A 6,841-nucleotide genomic window follows, 5' to 3' on the forward strand; every position below is an offset into this window, starting at 1 on the left:
AGAAGAGAAGAGAAGAGAAGAGAAGAGAAGAGAAGAGAAGAGAAGAGGAGAGAGAAGAGAAGAGAAGAGAAAGAAGAAAAGAGAAGAGAAGAGAAAAGAAAAAAAAAGTAAAAGAAAAATTAAAACAGGTAGCGTTGACTTAGTGGTCAGGCACTGTAGTAAGGTAACTGATATGGGCAGCTAGAAAATGGTTGTCTATGATAAGCTGTGAACAAATACTTGGAAAACCCATTGCCTATTCTAAATGAAGAGAGAGGCCATGCACTTTCTGAGATAGTAGATCTAGGGGAAGGGTGCCAAGTAACAGAATCTTGTAATGTTTTTTCTGCATATGACAAGGTATTGAAGAAAACACATAAAATCAGGAAATATGTCTTGAGTGCAAGCAGAAATAGAAGAAAATAAAGAAATTATTATTGAAAATTGGGATTCAGGGCCTCCAAGGAAAAAGAACTCCCACACATCATTAGAAGGAGTATAATTTAGGACAACCACCTTGAGAAGTTGGCAATATTTTATAAAAATGAATATATGCATATTTATGACTCAGCATTTGTACTCCTAAGTATATAAAAATAGAAATATGTATATATATTAACCAAAATACATGTACATGAATGTTCATAATAGCCCTCCTCATAATAGACAAAAGCTAGAAACTAACCAAATGCCCATCAACATTAGAACGGATAAATACATTGTGCAATATTCACAGAATGGAATATTATACAGGATAATACCTAATACATAACTACCATTTGGAAATAATATATATATAGCTGAATTTCACAAATATAATGTTGAACGAAAGAAGCCAGGCACAAAAGCATATATACAGTGGGGTTCCATTTGAATACAGTTCAAAATTCAAAAATACTAATCCATAGTATTATACATTAGTAAAATTATTGCCCTTGAGGTGAGAGTGGGATAATGCCAAGAAGAGGGCATGAGGAGGGCAAGAGGAGGGCTTTTGGGGGAACTGATAATATGCTATTTTTTAACATGAGTACTAGTTACACAGACATGGTCAATTTGTGAAAATATATCATTTTTTTCCTCTATCAATAAGGATAGAGGAAAAAGCCCTTTTGGCTTCTTTTAGGACTTTTATCTTTGATTTTTGTTTTTTTTGTTTTTTTGTAGCTTGAAAATGTGCCCTCTGTTCAGCTTTTTACATGTTGGGACAGAGTGGTAACTTCCAAACTTCCATGGGCAACCAGTATCCTTGATTACTATTTTAAAACATTAAACTCAGCCTAAATCTGGCCTGGCCTTTTTGACTTGCCTCAATATTAGAATGTGGAATGAGTGACTTTTGATGTCAGGTTTTTAGAAAGCTTCTATTTCTGCTTGGGTCCTTTGGAAGCTTCATCTTTGCAGTCCTGATCAGTTGTGGTAGAACTCCAACTCTCCTGAGACCATCATGCTCTGAGGGATCTCAATCAAGTTTCCTCATGGAAACACTATGTGGAAAGAGACATTTGTCTAGTCCCTGGATTTTCCAGCCACTTCAGCTGAATAATCAGACATCATATCCTATGTCCTGACCAAATTCCTGTTTCATGAAATCATAAGACAGAAAATGGTTGAAGTTTTAAGATACTTAGCTTTGGGGTAGTCTTTTAGATAACAACATATAAGTGAAAAAGGTGCATTAAGATATAAATACAAATTTAGTTTAAATATGTTCATGTGTGTGTTACATATTTTCAAATGAGGTGGAAAGCAAAATAGACTATAGACAGAAAGTAAGAAAGGGTCACAGAGGTATAAATGCAGTGCTAGAAGTATGCAAATAAAGAATAAATTGCTGTTAGGTGAGGAAATATTCCCAGACTGTAAGTACCATGGGAACAAGGGCTGAGTCCATCTAATTCATTACTGTACCTATTGTGTCTGCCACATGATAGATGCCTATGAATGTAGCTTAAATGAATAGGTAGAATAAATAAACTAATACTGTTGCATTTTGGAGGACTCTTGAAGGGAAGGGTGGATTTATTCACATGCAAGACAATGGAAGCAGAAAACAGTTGAAAATTCTAGGCTGATGAAATAGCATGATAATCATAAAACAGAGGGAAGAATATATGGAGCCCACAAAGGAGAATAAAAAGCAATTTAATACATGTCAGGGCACAAGAATAGGAAGAGAGAAGACAGAGTCAGCTGTTATTTGAAAGCAGACCCCAAAGAGTTTATATTCCATTTGGTAGGCATTGAAAAAGTATACAGTTTCTTTCTTTCTTTTTCTAAAATATAGTATTATAAGAACTTCTTGTTAGGAAGATGAATATAGCAGAGGAATCTGGGACAGAGCAGCAAGTCATTTGCAAATATCAGAAGTCAAGAACTAAGGTTTTAAGCAGCACCATGAGAAAGTTCACTTATAAACAAGAATACTTAGCAACTGGTACCAGTTACTGAGGGTATATTCACAATCCTCTTCCTTCAATTAATGCAAAAAGAGAAGAGATTTGATAACATCCTCATGTCCTTTGCAAATATGTAACTCTAGAGTGCTTTGATATCCTAAGAACATACTTAACATGGCTATATTTTGACTAATGCAAATACTTAAAATGTAACTGAAGTGTGTGGGCATTCCCTCAGTATACCACATGTTAGTAAAACTGGCAAGATATACTAAGTATCACTTTCTCCTTCCAGGGAAATGTGGGCATTTCTGTAGCAGCAACAATAACTTGAGAGCTTTATTTATGAGTGTGAGTATGCTGTAGAATTCAACAGGAGGAAGATGACTATCTCTACTGTCATTTCTGCTGTTCCTTATGCTATATTAAGCCACATGTGTAATGAGGAGTATAACAATAATTATATCACTGGAGTGTCACTTTTCTCTCTCTGCAGCACCGTTTCTGTGGGCAGACTAGCAAGAAAAGTCTATTCTGAGGCTTCAGGCAGCTTAATTTTTTTTCCCCTTCCAAGATCATTATTTACAACATCTATGACTAGCATTTAAGCCACTTCCTATTTTCCTATTTTTCTTAATAAATGAAATGTATTATCAAGTATTCATGTGTAAAATTAGGGGGTATACAACCTAACTCTCTAAGTTTTAGAGTGGCATAAGAGACAGGTAGCCTAGTTTTCATAAACAAAAATACTGTCACTGCTGGCTGATGACAGAAAAAGAGGTTGGCAATATTAAATCAAATATGGAAATCTGATTTCATTTTAAGTATATCCATAGGAGTGTGTATTTCTAAAAAGCTAGATTCTGAGAGGTATACACAAAATCTCTAATGACAGTTTCAGGATATCCTTTTAAAATGAAAAAAAATATATGTAGGTGGGAAACCCATCCCAGTAATTGTTTATATTGAAATGAATACAGCAAATATTGGACTAAGTCATTTCCACATAGTAGAATCCTTCAGAAAAATATGTAGAATTAATCACCCTCAATTTTAAAACTCTCTCTCTCTCTCTCGATCTCTCTCTCTCTCTCTCTCTCGATCTCTCTCTCTCTCTCTCACACACACACACACACACAGAGAGACAGGGAGAAAGGGAACCATATTTCCATATTTTGAGGGAAAAACCAACACCTGCCAGGCAAGAACATATAAATGATGGATTATTAGTAGAAAGTAGTTAGAAAGGACCACAGTTTTCTAAATCAATTACTTGGTTACTGTTTTCTTTGTAGTCCTGCTTTGGAAGCTCTAAAGAGCCTGCACTTGATGGTCTATAGCACACAAATGACTTGGAGTGCATAAACGCCTATGTGCATAGTCTATTTTTATAACCAGAGCTGTTTTCTGCACAGATACATGACATCCATACGACCACAATCACAAAAACCTGCACATATCTAATAGATGAAAAAATAATAATAATAAACTGAATTCGTCTCCTTTTTTTTTAAATACAACTCCAGGAGCTTGACCTCTTATTTCACTTATCTCCTTTTCCAGTCCTATTCTGTCTTCTGTTTTGTCATGTTTGTCCATTTTAGGAGAAGAAAAGAATATTGCAGAGCTGTCCTAGAGGCACTTTTTATTGTTGTTGTTTTGAAAAATCTTTTTTTCCTGCAATAACGGCAGCACTTATTAATCTTTTCCTCCTCTTGGTCTCAATGGTTCTCTTTCTTTTCCCCCTGCTTCCCAAAGGAAAGCTGTAGGTGGTAAAAAATATTTCTTTCTTCCAGGTGTCTGTGCTCCATTGGGAATTAGCAAAAGTGCTGGGTTTTATGCTGATCTCCCCTGTGCAAAGGGGGAAAATACATCAGTAGAACTGAGTTTGTTCTGAAGAGCCAATATATGTTGAAGCATCTTTCAAATTCTAGGTCAGCAGTGAACAGCAGAGAAAGTCTTCTTTATAAAGAAGTCTCATGTTCTGCCTAATTATTCTGAGTTTCAAGAAGGAGCTGCTGTCAAACCACTTGGTTGAAGTAGTTAAGTTTAATGAGTTTTATTCCTGCAGTTGTGTCTGGGTTTCTAAATTTTTCTGAGCCTGTATCAGTTGTCTAGGAAGTTGTCTTGAATAATGCCTGGTTAGTAAAAACTGGGCACAGAGGCACTTGTGAGTTTTCGTACTCTAATTCCGAAGTTGCCATTCCCATGGTCAGGTAAAGGGAGCCATGGTGGACTTACTTTTCCTTGCTAAGTTTTGAGACAGTGACCTGTTTTACTGATGCCTTGTAACAAGAGAAAATGTAGTGGGTGGTATTTGTGAGGAGTGACTGTAGAATAGAGGGAAACGAACACAGAACACATGTGAGCAGAAATTGATTTGAGCCTTTTTTTTTGGCACTTATTACCCGTGAATATCTGTTAAAATGTTAATGGTTTTTCAAATTTAGTTTCCTATACTATGAGAAAACTAACAATTCGTACATCCTGAGATTTTTGTGCAGATAGATATAACATGGTACAAGACATTATAATACTGGCACATAGTAAACTCTTCATATGCATTAGTTGCTATTATTATCATTCTCATAAGCATAACTATATGGATAGGATTCCTTAGGATATTAGAACATTTAAAACAACTATGATTGTCTTGTCACAGGTTGATATTTATTGATAAAACTGAGACCATGCAAAGATAAATGACTAGGACAAGATCACACAGTTAGTTGTTGAAAAAATTAGACCAAAATCAGGCTCCTGTTTTCTTCTCTGGTGATCTGTGTGAAGAATTTAAATAAAATAGTGATACCTCGTTGTTGTGCAGTAGTGTTAGCCGCTTCCCTCTTCCGTTCTCTGAACCGGCGGCACTCCCTCGTGCTGAGCTGCTACGAAGCCCCTGCCGGCGAGCTCATAGGAGCTTGGAACCGTCGTCACCCCTCTGTCTCTCACCGCGGGGGGAAAAATGGTTGAAGCAGATCGCCCAGGAAAGCTTTTCATTGGTGGCCTCAATACACAAACAAATGAAAAAACCCTTGAAGCAGTATTTGGCAAATATGGACGAATAGTGGAAGTTCTATTGATGAAAGATCGTGAAACCAACAAATCGAGAGGATTTGCTTTTGTCACCTTTGAGAGCCCAGCAGATGCTAAGGATGCAGCCAGAGACATGAATGGAAAGTCCTTAGATGGAAAAGCCATCAAAGTAGAACAAGCCACTACACCATCATTTGAAAGTGGTAGACGTGGACCACCTTCACCTCCAAGAAGCAGAGGCCCTCCAAGAGGTCTTAGAGGTGGAAAAGGAGGAAGTGGAGGAACCAGGCGACCTCCCTCAGATGGAGGGCACATGGATGATGGTGGCTATTCCATGAATTTTAACATGAGTTCTCCCAGGGGACCACGTCCAGTAAAAAGAGGACCACCACCACGAAGTGGTGGTCCTCCACCTAAAAGATCTGACCCTTCAGGACCAGTTCACAGCAGCAGTGGAATGGGAGGAAGAGCTCCTGTGTCACATGAAGAGATAGTTAGGGAGGCGCACCTCGAAGGGAACCCCTGCCCTCTGTAGAGATGTTTATTTGTCCCCAAGAGATGATGGATACTCTACTAAAGACAGCTATTCAAGCAGAGATTACCCAAGTTCTCATGATACAAGAGATTATGCACCACCACCAAGAGATTATATTTACCATGATTATGGTCATTCCAGTTCACGTGATGACTACCCATCAAGAGGCTATAGTGATGGAGATGGCTATGGTCGTGAGCATGACTATTCAGATCATCCAAGTGAAGGTTCCTACAGGGATTCATATGAGAGTTATGGTAACTCACGTAGTGCTCCACCTACACGAGGGCCCCCGCCATCTTATGGTGGAAGCAGTTGCTATGATGATTACAGCAGCTCACATGATGGATATGGTGGAAGTCGAGACAGTTACTCAAGCAGCCGAAGTGATCTTTACTCAAGGGGTTGTGATCGGGTTGGCAGACAAGAAAGAGGGCTTCCCCCTTCTGTGGAAAGGGGATACCCTCCTCCACGTGATTCCTACAGCAGTTCAAGCCGAGGAGCACCAAGAGGTAGTGGCCGTGGAGGAAGCCGATCTGATAGAGGGGGAGGCAGAAGCAGATATTAAAAAAAACAACTTTGGACCAAAATCCCTGTTCAAAGAAACAAACAAAAAAGTGGAACCTTTTCTGTCGTAACTACCCAAGGAGTCCTAAAAGGAAAAATTGTATTACCTTTTTTAAAATTTCCTGTTAAGTTCCCCTTCCATAATTTTTATGTTCTTGTGAGGGAAAAAAAAAGTAAAACCTGTTTAATCTTATTTGACTTTATGACATTGCTTTCAATAAGCAAATGTTAAATGTGTTAAGACTTGACTTGTGTACTAGTGTTGTAATTTTTCAAGTTAAAAGTGTCCCTAAAGGCCACTTCCTATATCTGATTTTTCCCA

The 6,841-nt window shown here is 37.9% G+C and overlaps 1 pseudogene; it reads left to right on the top strand.

Annotated features, from left to right (window-relative positions):
* The first annotated feature begins 5,346 nt into the window (after positions 1-5,346).
* On the top strand, positions 5,347-6,520 carry LOC110571318 (annotated as a pseudogene).
* Positions 6,521-6,841: the final 321 nt, after the last annotated feature.

The sequence above is a fragment of the Neomonachus schauinslandi genome, chromosome 2 (assembly GCF_002201575.2).
Source record: "Neomonachus schauinslandi chromosome 2, ASM220157v2, whole genome shotgun sequence".
NCBI classification, from domain to species: domain Eukaryota; kingdom Metazoa; phylum Chordata; class Mammalia; order Carnivora; family Phocidae; genus Neomonachus; species Neomonachus schauinslandi.